The 15,542-nt window shown below is 36.9% G+C and overlaps 1 protein-coding gene across 6 annotated transcripts in view; it reads left to right on the top strand.

The window, feature by feature from the left end:
- LTBP1 (latent transforming growth factor beta binding protein 1) overlaps nt 1-15,542 on the top strand; it is a 203,788-nt gene that overhangs the window by 66,831 nt on the left and 121,415 nt on the right. The gene's annotated exons all lie outside the window — the stretch shown is intronic.

The raw sequence follows: 15,542 nt of genomic DNA on the forward strand, positions 1-15,542 counted from the left end.
TATCTACAGAGGCTTGTAAAACAGGATCGATATATTTGCATAGGAAAGGATGCTTATAGAATAACATGAGGTTTCTGTCTCATTCACTGTTGAAGTTACTCAGTGATGTGTCCTGTTTCTCCTCAAAATTATTCCGCATTCCAAAATACCTATTTTTGAAATGAATTTTCCCTCTGTATGGAGTGGGCGGACAGCGACTAATTTGTAACTGTAAAATGAAGCAGTAAGGAATTAAGAAATGCCCAAATTAATGTTCTTTATGCTCTTTAATTTTTTTTCCCTATTCTGCATATGTATTTAATTATAGATTTACATTCTATTTTTTTCCACAGAATCCCCGCCTCATTCATTGCACAGGAATGACAGAACTTAGTAAAGGAAGCAGTCATTTAATACTCAAGTTTATATTCACTGTTCATTTGCAGCCCTGTGTCTCATTTAAAGTGGTTCATTCAAACTGTTAATGAGAAGTTAAAGAGTTACATGCTATTCAGTGGAAGTGCATATCTTTCTGTAGAAATTTTGTGACTGAGCACTTGGCAAGTATCTGTGTCAAACGGGGAAATAGCAGCATTCTGCAGACGGAGACCAAGGAGGGTTTAAGAATTTTTTCCCCAACACCATAGGAGACCATTGTGGCAGAAGTGGTGATAGAATTCTTGCTCTGCTACTCCCCTTTGTCACTCTTCAACTCTTATCAGTATCTCTTCTTTTAATGTTCCCTTCCCCTTTTCTTCTGATCCCTTTTCATATAGCCTGCACAGTTATCCTTCCTCCTGGCTTTGCTGTGCACAACCATAGTTTACTTAGGCCGTTACTGGGCAGGAGGGAATATTTTGTTGTGTGCTTTCCCTTGGAAGAAGGGCAGATTTTTAGGAACCCTTTATTTCTTATTTCATTGAATTTGAATGGAAGTTAGTGTTTCTCCCACAGCTTCACTCGTCTTTGTAGGGAATTGCTGGGAGGTTGAGAATGATGTCAGATATGTGTGTTGTGGCCTGCAGTCCGTGTGAGCCATTCTTCCTTGGGACACTAAAAGAGAATGAGATTATGTTTATCCATCCTCCTTTCTGCTCATCTATAAAAGGTCCATTTGTCTCTGGTCCTATATTAACATGGAAATAAGGATCCGCTGGACATCATTTGGTGACGTGGCATCATGGTTTCTGAAGTGAAAATGTATCTGGTCCTTCAAAATACGAAGTACCAGATAAATTTATTTAGTCATAAATTTTAAAACTTTCAGCATGGATCGCAGTGATCTGCATATCCTGTACCCTGTTGCAATAATGCTCAAATTATATTGCCTATTGAATTTTGGCACTTTCCCTATTGGAATTTTGTATCAATTTTTCCTGTTTTACTGTGTTGACTCTGCACAAATGTTCTTGGATAATTGAGCTTGTCCAGAAGTTTCCAATTATGTATAGACAGAAACTTCCAAGAAGCAGCATAAACGTTTTGCTCAAATTTTATTTGGTCTTCTGTTGAAAGTAATGAAAGAAAACTTGACCAATATATTTTAAAACTGAAAGTTATTCAAAGGGAATTTAGTAAAAAGACTCACTATGTAATTATTATTCTAACAGAATTTCCTGTCTAGGAAAGAGTCTAGAGAGCATAATTATTTAGAACTGTGAAAATGTAAAGCAGTTATTTTACAAAAAGTTGATAGAATTTCTGAATTTTATTCACATATACATGATCATGAATTTCTCAGTGCTGTAGAAGTTAACATTGCTTTTTATTCAAGCACTTCTGGTATTATCAAAGAATTGTGTTGCTTAAAAATGGCAATGACCTGTAAGCAAGCCAGTACATTTTTATCTGTAGTTTGTATATGACAGGAAATCCAAGGGCAATGAATGGCGTTTTCTTGCTGCCATTTACTATGTAATAAAGTTGTTGTTTCTTTGCTCCATATGATACACACTACACATATCAGACTACATTTAAGAGGTACTGTAACACTATGACATTTGAGGAAGATTTGTCAATATTGTTTGGTATGAAAAGGCATTTATCATAAATAATATTGTAGGGCAAATTTGATGAAATATAAAGGCAAAAAAGACTAACATCTTGTAGAATTATTTGTGTAGATTTGTGAGAATTTACAGACTCTTCTGGCAGCTTGTGAGGTCTACGCTGTTCAGTTTTCTACCCATTGTATTTTATTCTTTGTTTTGTTGTATGGGGTTTAGTAAAAGTTGCTAGAATGGCAACATGTTAGAAGAGATGCTTTCTTCTCTGTTATGAAGTGGTGTTTACTACTTGGTGAATGGTGTCAGCCTGGACAGATGACCCGTCATGTCTGATCTATGTAACTTGTGACCCAGCAAAACATTATTCCTATGGCTTCAGCTGAGACTTAGCAGATGTACATGTAGCTTCTCAAATGGAGGATTTAAAATAATTGATAACAAATGTCATGCAGAGATTTTTGAATTCCTTTTGATAACATAACTGAGGAGAATTGATTTTTTAAAATGCTTTGGTTTTAAACTTGTTTATGTTCCATCAGACATCCTAATTGATGAGGAGGTTATTTCTGGAATAACTGCTTAGCTCAAGAACAGTGTATGATAATTCACAGCCTGTGTTTAGTAGTGTATTCTCTATGGGTAAGAATGAAGTGTTACTTCAAAATATCCTTGGTTTTTGCACTTGAACTTGCCATAGTATCATCCTTTTCTGAAGTAGTTATGATGTAAGAACCTTGCTGTTCCCCCAGTATTATCAGTTTAGTCCTTTTACTGTCTCTGTAGTGGCTACCTTGTAGCCTTATTTGGTAAAAGTTTTGTTTCTACTGTTCCTGAAGTAATTATAATTTCTGCTCTGTCAGGCTTTATTGTTTTATGCTTTTTTTGCTGCCAGATGAAATATTTTTTCTTTTAACAGACACTGGCAGACACATGAAAACTTCAGAATTCTCGGACAACTTGGTTAAAAGATTAACTTTTTAAACTTTCTGCAACAGTAGTCAAGGAAGTTGATCAGTCTGTCAGAGTCTCTCTCAGGAAAAAAGAGGATCAGGACATTAGAGTTTATTCACTGCTTTAGCTGGTAATTTGAAATTTAATCTGGATAAATGATGACCATGCTTGAAATATTTATCCATGCAGCAGCATTGTAACAGCTGTAGCAAAATGAAGGCCAAGTATTTTTTCCCCAGACACTGGACTGAGTGGCTAAAATGGAAAGAAGGACAAATAACAGTGGAACTATTTTATGAATTGTTTACATCCTCTGCCTTATATAAGATACTAGGAAAAAGGTATTTCCCAGCCTGAAGAGCCAATGTAAAACAATTTGGGAGGAACCACTTATCATGAGCACCAATTTAACAGATATTCCTTTTTTCCAATCTCCTTTTGTTCTGTAAAGTAAATTTGAGCAAATAGGAGAATGAGTTCATTTACTGACAGTCCAGGTAGAGTAGTGTAGACTTTCCTAATCTGAACCACTAGTGGACTAAAATTCTACCCTGTAATGTAAATGTATCACTTTGTAGTCTGAGCAGCGCTCAGGGTTTTAATGCATTTTCAATTACTGGCCACCTATACTCAAATTACAAAGAAAAATTATACCTTAAGGATTTTGTTTTTGTTGTTGATATCCACATCTGTTCAGAAGGAATGCTTTCTTTCCCCCATGTATTTATCAGTACTTGTCATCAACAAATAGTTCTGGTTTCTACCATACAGCTTACAGCATCTGTGAGCTCTTTCTTCATAATCTTAAAATAATTATTCAAATTTGACATCTTTCCCTCTGATTCTAACAGAGGCCAGATGCTAATTTAAAGCAAATACATTGTTCAGCCAGATGATTTTAATGAGGTTGAACTTAGACAAGCCTGTTAGCAACTCATTTCCACTCCCTTGCTCACCTTAAGGACTTCAGACCATTGCAGTGAAGCAAAAGTCCATCTGCTTTCAAAGCACTCACCAAACTGTATATTATAGAGAACACACTTTTTGGATGTGCAGTCATAGGAAAAACCACAAATGGAAATGGTACAAAATCCACACCTGCAGCCATTCAAAAACACATGGAGTATGTTTCCCTCAAAGTTAAAGCAAAACAGAACACAAAGTTAAAATGCATAATGCTTTATTTTACTGTATATGGTTTTAATTTCTAGGGATTAGTTTATGTACATCTGACTTGAAGTACTGTAAAAAGAGAACTAAGAGTGCATTTATTTGAATGATTACATTGTTGCATATTCAAATAAACACACTACCTTGTACAGCTATAATTTTGTTATTGCTAAACCATGTCTTTGCACATACCTCACTGAAGATCAAGTATATGCCAATTTTTGCTTAAAAAAGAAGAAAGTTGCCTTTGAATTATGCAAGCACAGAAGAGTGACAAATTTCTTTACTGGTTAAAATACGGCATTTATCATGGATAGATTTCTTAGCAAATGGGTTTGTATTTAATGTGTCCTTTTGGACATAACACAACCAGAAGGAAGCAAGCAGCTATCACTGCTCTACTGATTGCAGTCTTTCTGTGTTCAGCCTCTTTACTGTCTATTCTGGTTTTGTTTATTTTGCTCCAGATAATTCCTCTGTCTCTGCACAGTGTAGCCTGTATAACTTTCACCTATCCATTCCACCTATAATTAGTTCTTAGATTTGAGTGTCACTGTAATTGAGAGGCCTGTTTTTTAGCATAGAGGCACAGAGATTTCTGGATCTTTCTTTTGGAACATGAACTGTATCTTCATTACGCACACAATTAAATTATTTGAGTTTTCTATCTATCCATAAAAAATCTGAACTGTTAAAAGGGAACTGTGAACTTTTAACCATGGATTTACAAATGTGAATCAAATTGAAGTCCATGGGAATTGTAAACTTTTTTTTTACAAACCTCTTAAAAAGTCTTGAGGGATGCCAGTCAATGAATAAAGGAGAATTGGGTATTTGCTGCTTGCCACAGGAAGGGGGTTGAGTTTTAAGAAACCAAGTCACAGAGAGTATTTCTCATCTGTATTTTATGCAGCCAAATACTTTGTTACTTTGTCATGTTGGTTGTATTTTTAGTTTAATTTGAAGATGATAAGCTGAGCTATGAAGTCAAATTTTTATATTTTATGTTATTCAGATACTTTAAATTTAGGGGAACTTTCAGCAACTTTCATGTCATAATTTAAGAACACGAGTTCTCTGACTCCTCTCTGAGAGGGACTGCCTCTGTCCATGGATTGTATAGGGCAGCAGTCTCCAAACTTTTTTGATCACACATCGCTATCAGTAAAAGGTTTTTGAGCATGCACCCCCAATATATGTATACTTATTTATTTATAAATTATATACATGTATTACTGTATATAAAATATATATGTACATTATAAAACACACACAACATAGAAATCAAAAATGGGTGAGATAAAGATGAAGTAAACTCTATTTTGAAAATTTATTTTATTTATTAATGGTACAAAACATAGTTTTCTAGCATCCCTTAGATTGCCTTGCACACTGCCTGGGGTGAGTACACCCTGCTTTGGAGAACGCTGGTATAGGGAACCAAAGGAGACCAGCTTCATAGCATAAGCTGTAATATTATCTTCCTGCAGTTAGTAGGTGTCCATCGTGTCTCTCTTACTGTTTGATTATATCCAATTCAGCCTGTTATGTTAGATGCTATATATGTAGGTGCTAGAACACCTTTTTTCAATCTAATCAGAAGTTACATAGGTCTAAGAATGCCTATTGCAACAATGGGAGCAAAGGGATTTTTTGTACTTGCGCATAGGGTCAGGTACAGCACTGTGGTGTGAAGCTTGTCAATGGGGTTTACACAGCTCAGGGGAGTTGGGTACACGGTTTAATTGCTTGGAACTGGACATGACCAGTCAGAGCGCTGACTGTATTTTAGGTTTACGCAGCTTGTGCAACAATTTATACAGCTATTATGTGTTGTTAAAAGAACCACAATGAGAAGTGTTGAAGTTGGAAATTCATTAAAAAACACACAACTGTACACTCTCTGCAGAATAACCTTTATCCTTCCTACTCATTAGAACCTACTCTGCTCTTTTCCTTCTTCAGAACTCCAGGATTTGAGTCTCTTGCTTTTCACTGGTCTCCTATGACCTAATTTATTACTTAAACTCTGAATACTATCCTTCCCAATATTCTCATATTGTGTCACCTCCTCAAGGTCAACTCCCTAGAAAACTTTCCAATTTCTTGTGATCTAGCCAGTGCCAGAAAATCTTAGATAGCTTATGTTTTTCATGCTTTTTAACTAGTCCAGGAAGGTTTGGATTACGAGCTATTATTTGTATGTTAATGGGTATCCACTTGAAAGAATGTATTCCTACTTTATTCTTCTTGTAAACTTTTTCACACAAAAATGAGCACTGTGGTAATGTTACAGTAATCACAGAGCAGTCTCCTGATGTTTGGGAATGATTGAAATTTTTGTAATGACTACAGTTCTTGTGGCTTTTCTTTTTCTATTCTAAACATAACTTTGTTATTGGAGGATGTCTTGTGGTATGGGACGCAGTGGATCAGTGTCATAGACCCTTTGGGTCTAAGGTTGGGGGTTCATTCCACTCGCCAAATCTTACTGAGGTGCCTGAGTCAGGAGCCTAACAGTTGGTGATGAGAGATACCTTTATGGCAGGATGGCCTGAATGGCCTGCTGGGTGAGCCTCTCTTCACTGACAGAGTGGGAAACCTTAGGTAACAGCACTCCTAACTTAGATGGCTCAAGAAGGCACAAAAGGTTAAATGAGATGAATCTCAGCTTAAATGTCTATTACTCAGTTGCCAGAAATGGTAAGGATGATGTCCCTGGCCACTGTCAGCTTTGCTGTTTCTGTGGTCTTCAGAGCCTTTGCATAACAGAGGTGTGACCACATCGCTTAAATGTTTCTCAGGACATTTTGCCATTTTCTCTGATGGTAATCAAGTAGTTTGATGTCCAAGAGCAGCTCTTTGCTCTGCCTTGCACTATGGGGTTTTACTACTTTTTTACTCCATGCAAGAGTCCAGTATGTTTTTTGCAAAGAGCCTAATAGGAGAATGTTGTCAGAGCAGAGGATCAGTTCAGTGACTTCATCAGATTGTAACAGTGCATGAGCAATAACAGCTTAGTGTCGTTATGGTCAAGTTACTCGTTAATCCTGTAGTCCTTAAAGGTGAGTAATGCTGCTCAGCTGACACCAGAAAGGAAGAGTACAGCCTGGAAGGATCCTGTAGCAATAAAGATGCTTGTTCCTTGTTATCTGTCCTTCTGTTGAATTCTTGTTCTGTCTGTTGGAAACAGATACAACATTAACTAATACAGTTTAGTATTACACATGCTCAGGCACACGTATGCTATACAGAGGAGGAAGAGCCTTAAAAGCACTGGGAACACAGGAAGGGTTAGTTTTCATCAGACACTGGGCACCTTGATTTCAATATTCCCACTTTGACAATGGCAATTAATAAGTTACTCAGGACTGCTTAAAATGATACCTATAAAGTCTTTATACTGCAACATACTATTTTGCAATCTGTTTACCTTTTGTATTCTGCAGGAAATTGTTTTAAGAATGATGGTTTTTAAAAAGTGTTGCTAGCTTGCTACACTTTTAAACCCAGCCTTCTCTAGAGATTTTATTTCAGTTGCATATGTCTTGCACAAAGAGGAAAATTAGTATCAACACACTGTAGAAATCTGAATAAATGCCTGGAGTAGCTTTTCTATATGTGATAGCATCATTATCAAAGGCCTGACACTGTCCATTTGTAATGCATTAATTCCTGATAAACAGCACCTAGTGTTTTTTTTTCCTTAGTATACTGATTCTAGGCCTAACTCTTGTGTTATACTCAATATATCAGGATCAGCTCAATAAAATCAATATATTCACCAAATACGATCAGGGTAGGAGTGAGTCATCCCTTAACACTCTGTCTATCCCTTTGTCTCTAAAAATAGTGTCTGAATCGTCTCAGATATTGAGAATATTACAAGCAGATTTAGCAAAGAGTGACTGTGAGCATCATGCCTGTTAGTGAGCCAGAATCCTCCTGTCAATCATTTCTCAACTACCATAGTTTTTGCTATACCCTTTTTATGTTGAGTAACCACAGCTTTAGGCCATTTTCCATGACACAGCATGCCTTTTATTTTTCTGATAGCATTTGAATATTCTAATACTGTTTTTCAGCCATCCCATTCTTTCCACACTGTAACACTTTGATAGTTTTTTGGCAGCTGTTGGTCAGATGGTGCTTATTTCAGTCACCTACACACAGGCCTACGGTTGCATTTGACATGTCTGAGGATAGCTGGCTTATCACGTGAGCTTGGAAGGATGTGATGCAGGTCCTATGAGACTCCCATGCCCTTTGGACCCATATTGAGGGATGAGTGAAACACCTGTGGGCATATCAGATGTCTCTTGGTTGACTTTGTGTACATATCTTCAAGTCAGTAACATCCAACTCTTCTTCCTGAGGTGTTTTAAAGTACTGAGTTTAAAACTGAGGAAGACGTGAGTATTCAATTTCACATATGAGTGAAATTATCTTGTGCATGTTCGTTCTGGATTTCTTGCTGATCGTGATAGTCACTCAACAAATGAATGTTTTTAGAAAATGTATTTCAGCCTTGTCCTTTATGATCTGAACCTGCTCCCCAGTTTTCAGTGTTAGGATCTCATAGTTGACAATGTAGCCTTCATTAAAGAATGGCTGATACTGCACTATTGATATGCTTTTATAATGAAAAACTGAGACATCATGGGACAAGCGTGTAGACTGAGACAGCTTAAATGTCAGCATCTACATATGAGGTGCATGTTGAAACTTACATTACAGTCAAGGGAGATTTAGAAATTTGTTCAACTCACTCTAATACAGACACAGAGAACTAAGGCAATACCTACTTGACTGTTTTTCCTTGGGTGAGATCGCACAGCTTTCCATCCCCACTGAAGACAGCATCCCTCCCCATTTTTCATAAGTAAACAATTCTTTTCTAGTGTATACCTAATTTGTTACACTTACTGCATCTTATTTACAGTGAGTTGATGCTACCATTAAGTGATGCTAATCGCTAGACAGCCTTTCAGCAGCTCAAATAAAGCTCAATTACTTGTGGAGATAATGATCATCCCAGAAGCTGAGCCTGTACGTACCAGCTGAGTTAGAGAATAAATTTTAAATGGAAGGTTGAGTGTGGGGAGATATGAAAATGTAAAATGCCTGAAGATGTAGGTGATCTGATTTTGTGATGCTTTCCTCTACTTGCCTTCCTTGGTAATTGCCATGTAGTGCATCACAGATATTCCTCCAATTAGGCTTTAAAGGTACTATGTGCTTTGTTAAAGCTTGGTTGCTCATAGCGGTACATGGAGGAGTTTAAAAAGAACTAGTAAAGTACAGTTTCATTTAAAGGGGTACATCTTCCAAAATTATGAGAACAACAGTGAAAATATTAAGAGAATAGCTAGACTGCATTCTAGCAGTGGGCTTTCTTTTTTTAGTGTTTTCTTTCTGTTTATTTGAAAAGTATTATCCTAGATCTGTAATAGAATTAAAAAAAACCCACTGCTCTAGTTCCTGATTTTGGAACTATGTTGTCAACGTGTATAGTGCAAAGAAAATGCATGTTCGTCTATAAAAAAAGCGTAGAAAGAGTATTTTGTAGAATGATATGACTGCAGCCTGAAAACGGTCATGACTACAACAGACACATAGTATATATGTAAAGTTTTTCTTCACAAATGTAAACATGCAGGAACTTTAAAATAACTGAATTGATAAATCATCAAATAGCCATAGGCATGATGACAGCTATTGAGCTTACTTAGTGCAATGTCTCTTTTTTTAAAATTTTCAACATGTGCAGTATTGCATGTCGTGGAGTACGGAGAGTGACAGAAGGAGAAAGCTGTTTGGGAATTTCTTTATTTTTTTCTGTTGAGAGGAAAAATCCTTTTAGAGCAAGAGCAATTCCCTAGGGTTCTTGGCAGCTTATTTTAAAGTGTAAAATCATGCCTATCCAGATGGCTTTAGTGATGACTACTTGCTCTTCTGCTCAGTGATTCTCAACTCTGCTGAGTTCTGTCATGAGACTAGATTCAAGCTAAGAACAGTGCTTTGAATCCAATACTCAAAGCTACTTGCGTTTTTCTCTAAATCTTCATATACAATTTTTCTTTAGTACAGTGCATCACACAGAAATGCCTGATTACTTTCTGGAATGTGAGTAACTAGAAATACTGGTTAGAGATGGTTTCAAAGTAGATGTAGGTACCATCTAGTACATGAGAGCTGTTAAATTCAAGACAGTGATCTTAATAAAGGGGCTGAAAGGATGAAATCTCATTCTTTGTGAGAAGGATACAATATTCTTTCCTCTTCTTTAAAAATGTAGGTCCATGTTGGATCAATAAAAACTAGATTTAAAATATATTTATCAATTTCACAATGTAAGAGATATCTCTAAGTAGCCTTCTGGTTCTATTAATGAGCCTTGTAAGTAGAGGAAAAGAGAATCTCAGCCTCAACAACATTTAGTCCATCTCAGAAAGGGCCCAGGCATACCATTTTTACAGCATGTCCTTGGCAATTGGCAAACAAATGCTGTGTTGTGCCACTGGCAGGAGATGGAGGCTAAAACTCTTTTTTCCTTAATTGCTCTGTCTGGATTCCTTACATTTAAATACGGGTATCTCATCTATTCTGTCATAATATGATACAATGAGGGATGCATTTCTAGGACAGTTTCTCTTCTCCCTAAAGCAATCCATTTTTAAAAGCCCCATGTTCTCATAATGTTTAGAAGTTTATAGTGCTCTTTGCAGCAGAAAGTCATTCAAAGGCTCATGTATCCTTGTTAGTAGTTTCTGGATAAAGAAGTTCTATATAAAAGGAAGGTGCGTACCTCTGTACGTGGCGTGTATACAGATCTCCTTACTCTGGGATTTCTAGAGGCAGCCTGCTGCTTTGGTCTTCTCAACAGAGTCAAATGTGGTTGCAGGTGGGTTAGAGCAAAGACAGTTGTTGTTACTTGAATGCGATTTGTTCTCTTGCTTGAGAATTCCGTATTAGTTGAGTTCATCCTTAGACTCTGATATTTGCTTACATCTTCAATGTTAACAGTCTTGAAAAGTCATGTGCGCTCAACTGCAAACCAAAGAAATGACCCCTGCAATGCAGCTTAGCATTAATATTATTTTGTGGGAGGAGGAGATGTTAATAATAAGTGATTATATATAATTCCTGACAGATGTCATCGTTCTGCATTTATCCGTAGTGTTGTGTGGGTTTTTTAAAATAATTTTAACAGTGCAAATGTAAATGTTATTTTCTGTAGGTAAAATTATTTTCTTATATGCAGAAAAGATTGTTTGTATTTTGGAAGTGTTAAACTTGTTTCAGGACTGTTCTTTGTGGCTAACTCTCTTGATTTTCTTTGAGACTGTTTTGGTGGTTGGTGGTTTTTTTTGTTTGGGTTTTTTTTTTTTTTTTTTAAAATGTGCATGATCCAGACAGGAATAACACCACAAAGCTTGTTTATTTTGGCAATAATTTGGTTTCCTTGTCTGGATAAACAGCAGTATTTATAATCCCATTCCCAAGTGGGGCTGCATTACTTTATTAAAGATCCATTAGTAATAACAGTTTAAGAGTATAAGATAAATTCCAATGAAGTCAGTGACCATGTTAATTCACAATAGCTGAGAACCCTGTTTAGTAGCTGCGTATTTTTTCTTATCATACCGTTGGGTTTGAGGTAGGTTCCTGTTTGAAAATTTTCCCTGCAGTGTTGTAGATCTTATTTCTTTCCAGAGGAAACATCTGGAGTGCCTTCAGTATCGTGTTCAGCCTTTTAGGATGATTTCTATTAATGTATTGCAGCATTCAGAGTAAAAATTTGTTTGATAAGATCCTTGTTATAATATTTACACATCTACTGATAAGCAGTGTGAAGGTGACAGTATAAGAGACCACATTCGATATAGTTCCTCTATATCACTTTCTGGTCAGAAGTCTGGCATAAGGGAACATACCACCTTGAATGACATAAAGTAGTTTGGTTTTTTTTTCCACTTGCAAATATTTTTAGTTGTTTTATTTCTTTCTCACTGAACAAATGTGGAAGTTAATGCACCCACTGAAATGTCTACTACATTTTTTTCTCAAGTAGGTTTTTTTCACAAGAGGTAAGACTTCAGAGTTCATATGTGAAGGAACATGCATAACAGCTTTGAATATGTTATGTTGATGATAATTATAACTACAGAAGCACAAAATAACAAGAAGCAAAATCTTGGGACAGTATAAACAAACTAGATTTTGGTGTTCTTGTTCACAAATGGTATCCATGAAGTCTGATAACAGCCTCTGATAATAAAGAAGTGTACTTCAGCAGGGACGTTCTTTAAAGTATGCCCCTTGCCTATATTATTTTATTGTCTGTCATTCCCACTAATTTACAACTATTCATTGTAAAAATATTACATGTTTAAATTCATGCCATTTCAGGGGAATCTATATTTGTGTAAGCTAATTTAAAACTAATTAAACTAGTAGTAAATGAAATGAAACTATTTACTAGAGATTTCTATATGACAACTCTTTCATTGTTTTTTTTTTACTTTGTATGTTTTTATTGTACCCAACTGAGAAAGTGTGCACTGTTGTTCTACGCACCTTTCCTGCACTGATTTTCCAGCAACACTCTTACAAGCATCTTTCAAAATATAATTGCATGTTATTATGCATATTACAGGGTTAATTACAGGGTATTAATCTACCTGAGTTCACGCCTTATACTTAAGCCATTGTTTATGCACAAGATTGCATTCAACAAAGGAAACCAGAGGAGAGCCTCAAAACACTTTTCCCTTCTTGTTGAATACTAGGGATTGCATTAAAAAGTGCTGTGACAGGGAGGCTCATCCCCCATGCCATACTGCCATTTGTCACATACCTAGACTCCTCTCTCAGCAGTAGCAGAGAGTAGCCATTTCTACAGGATTGCTTGTATCTGGAACCAAATCTGGTTCTGTCCTCACTGTTTGGATCAGTGAACAGCAGTGGTATGTAACGAGGGATTTGTGGGTGGTAACTAGGCTTGTTGATGATGAGCAGGACATCGCTTTCCTGTTTTCAGTGGTGAGCAGAAAAGAGCATTTTTCATCTGCTGTTGGAGCTCTCGCCATCAGATTTACTTTTAAAAGTTTTGTTTCATTGTTGCAATAGAACGTTTCTCTCAGAAGTTGTCAAAATACAAACATTAGGATAAATTCAGAGGTGAATGTAGAGGTGTTATACTATTAAATCAAGGCCACTTAAAGCTTCTTTTCTTTTCTCCTCAGCTTCCCAAAGCACAAGTTTGTAATATCAAGATTCTTTTAATCTTACTTTAATAAATAAACTAATTACTTGGTTACTTAACTTGCAATTCTTTATATAAGTCCTCTGAATTACAACCAGGACTCTGAAGAGAAAACTGTTTAGGATGAAGTAGTTAGGAAATTGAGGGAGAACAAGAAAGATGTGGGGAAAAAAAAATAGTGGAATATGGAAGAGTCTAAACTGGAGGACAGCATCATTACTGTAGCTCATAACTCTGTACCTTTTGTGGGTTACTGTTAGAGTTTCTGCAGTTAGGAAGTAGAAATAAGTTTGGAGCGATTGCACAGATCTATATATAGCACCTCTGGGTTTCAATTTTCACCTAAAGTGTTTAGAGGCACTACATTACAAGAATGGTGTGTATGGCAGTGCTTCCCCTCAGTGAATGCCATCTTTTCTTTCCTATGAAAAATTGTGTTTGGTAGCTCTGCGTGCTAGTCCCTGCATTTTCTGTATGCTTAGTAACAGCGTGAAAGAAAGATGCCCAAACAGCTGTGAGGCATGTAGTAATGCTGGATAACCGTGTAGTACTCAGAGACAAAATTAATCTGCTGATGCATGATGCATCCAGTGGAAATACTGTAATCTAATGAGCAGTTTGAGGTTTTCCTTGGAGAGCCTGTTGATATAACTGAATAGTGCGTATGCTTGCATAGTTGATAGCGTGTAAGTAGAAAAGGCAAAGAGTGATGAGGGAAAGCGAGACAGAAACTCGCATGTTCCCTGAGGTGTAAAAGAAAAGGCATTTGGAGAGTCAGATGAGGAACATTTCAAAACCCATCTTCATTTTCTTCAACACTGGTTACAGGAAGGGAGTTTCCATGCATCCTAAGGGCTTGTTTGGGTAAGCGTGGGCTATTTTTTAAGGGTTAGGAGGATTTAGGTGCTTGGAATTTGTTTTGTTACGCATATTTTGATTAAATGAAAACATTCGGATTTGATTAAATTAGTTTATCTGGAGCTGTTTAAAGTTGTTTGAGTATCTTGAAAACAAATTAGATGATGTAATTACATGGACGAACTGTATATCAGTGGTTTCCTAGCTTCTTTGTTGATGATTTCATGCCCTATTCTTGTGTTTCCAACCCATAGCTGTGGCAGCTTTGTTGGGATTCACGTTGCAAATGTTCTGCTTTTTGTATGCATTCAGCCTTTCGGGGACTCCCTGTGGGGGCATCTTGACGCACCTTCTCTGCTTGGCTCATTTTGAACAGTGATACCCACCAAGCTGTGCCAGGCTGGGGGGAATTAAGGCCTTTGGATGCCAGAGAAATCAAAACTTGTTATTACCAATTAATTGCCCAAGGATAAGAAGAATACTTAATGTTTGTAATTCCTTAAACCTGTCTCTACAGTTCTAAAGGATGGATGTTCATTTATATTAAGAAATCATTAAATTTGTTCAATCATATGTTGGCTGATCCTTAAGAGACAGTTGAGAGATTTGGCTTACAGCAGATCTGAATGAAGAATTTGTTGCCTTTCTTAGGTTCATTCTTTGTTTTGTTTGTAAGATACCCACGTGTGAACTGAAATTTCTTGTAGTCTTGTGCAGACCTATCTCCACATTTTTATCGGGCTCCAAGCAGCTAGATGATTTCACACCATAATGAGTATTTTTATTTCCTTTTTTTTTTCTTTTCAGAGGAAACAGGAACAGCCCAGTGAGAATCAGGCTCTAGTGTGCCCTTTGTCTGAATGCCAGTTGTGAACATATGTGCAAACCCAGCATCTTCTAACGGTCTCTCCCAGCACACAGGTCTGGGTTTTGTCAGGAGTATCCCCTATGCCTCTGGCAGCATCAGCCATTCTGTTTGTTTAAGTTCTTTAACCTCAAAGACAAAGCAAAACAACTTTCATCAGAAGTTGAGCTGTTCAAACATACCCTGGCTTTATATCCTGTTCCTATCTTAAGTGGCCCTTTCCCCAGGGCTCTTTGGTCTGTGTTAACCCGAGATTCCCAGAGCCTTGTCAAGGAAAAGTAGTGTTTCCTTCCTCTGCCTTTTTGGAGGCTTACCCCCCTTCAGTTCACTTTTCTCAAATGGTCTGTGTGTAATTCTAGGTCTGGTGAAGTTGTGCGCCTGTGATTTCCAGCACCAGTGTCATAATCAAGTGTAGCCCTTTCTCCTGGCCATAAACTACCTGAGA

Source organism: Mycteria americana, chromosome 3 (assembly GCF_035582795.1).
Source record: "Mycteria americana isolate JAX WOST 10 ecotype Jacksonville Zoo and Gardens chromosome 3, USCA_MyAme_1.0, whole genome shotgun sequence".
Classification (NCBI taxonomy): Eukaryota; Metazoa; Chordata; class Aves; order Ciconiiformes; family Ciconiidae; genus Mycteria; species Mycteria americana.